This window comes from Myotis lucifugus, unplaced genomic scaffold (assembly GCF_000147115.1).
Source record: "Myotis lucifugus unplaced genomic scaffold, Myoluc2.0 scaffold_48, whole genome shotgun sequence".
NCBI classification, from domain to species: domain Eukaryota; kingdom Metazoa; phylum Chordata; class Mammalia; order Chiroptera; family Vespertilionidae; genus Myotis; species Myotis lucifugus.
In genome coordinates, this window is record NW_005871096.1 from 5225357 (window position 1) to 5226925 (window position 1569).

Consider the following 1569-nt stretch of genomic DNA (forward strand, 5'->3'; position numbering starts at 1 on the left):
CCCAGCAAGTGGGCGCTTAATAAACACCAACTCTCCATGCTTAGCCATTGTTGAATTCCAGGGACCTCGCTGCTATCTCTCATTGTAGAGATATTGGTGTGATTAAGTGCAAGTCCTAACAGGGTGGGTGGGTTAGGACTTGAAAGTCTAGGACTGACGCTGGAGATATTGCTCTTCCCACTGAACTCCTGCAGTGGTTCTCAACCTTCCTAATGCCGGGACCCTTTAATACAGTTCCTCATGTTGTGGGGACCCCCAATTTCACTGTTACAAATTGAACATAATTAAAGCATAGTGATTAATCACAAAAAAAAAACAAAAAAAAAACCAATATGTAATTATATATGTGTTCTCTGATGGTCTTAGGCGACCCCTGTGAAAGGGTCGTTTGACCCCCAAAGGGGTCGTGACCCACAGGTTGAGAACCGATGCCTGAGGGTCTTACGTTTTCTCTTAAACTTGAATGCAAATGTCACATTCTATTCCACAATTCTGTCGCTTATCTATTAATATAAAACCTGTTTACTCCCAAGCTTTGGGGTCATTGTTTTTCCATGAAGATGCACCCCCCTCCCCCCTGCTCTTTGGGGGACTTGGCAGGGCAGGTCTGGAGGCCTAGATGCCTAGTCTGGCTTAGTTTTGGAATAAAGCTGGACTCCTTAGCTTGGTTAGGTCTCATATTTTTCTTTTTTAAGAATATTTTTAAATTTATTTCAGAGAGGAGGGGAGAGGGAGAGAGAGACATCAATGATGAGAGAGAATCTTTGATCAACTGCTCCTGCACGCCCCACACGGGGGATCGGGGGATGGAACCTGAATCTGGGCACATCGAGCTTGTGCCCTGACCGGGAATCGAACTGTGATCTCCCGGCTCATTGGTGGACCCTCAGCTACTGAGCCATGTGGGCAGGACTAGGTCTCATATATTTTTCATCCTATCTAATAATAGACAAACATGGTAATTGACCATACCTTCACTATGCCTCTCATTGGCTAATCAGCGTGATATGCAAATTAGCCGCCAACAAAGATGGCGGCTAATTTGCATACTGCAGGCAGATCCCACTGCGCCGCCCTGCCTGGGGCTGGCGGCAGCATGATCCCCAGCCGCTGGCCGCCCCAGAGCGAGATCCTGGCCTGCCATGTGTGCGGCGGGGTGGGTGGGGTGGGCGGGGCAGGCGGCAGCACAATTGGAGCTGCGGCCCGACCCAGCGCCGGAATCAGGCCTGCCATCTGAGACAGGGAGCGGGCCTAAGCCAGCAGGTGGTTTATCTCCCGAGGGGTCTCAGACTGTGAGAGGGCACAGGTTGGTCTGAGGGACTTTTCCCCGTTATCATAAAACATACCTTATTAGACTGTTTTTAAAATTTTTCTAGGAGGTTTAGAGTTCTACAGATAGAAGTAGCAGCGTTTGACTTGGACACGTATAGTGAACATATACAGTGAACTGGTATTATATGAGGCATGTATTATGACTGAGAATGGAGATAGCCTCTCAAAAGGTGCTATACACTTATGTTAGATTTCTAGTGAAGCTCCGTATTCTAAGAGAAATATAATAAAATTATC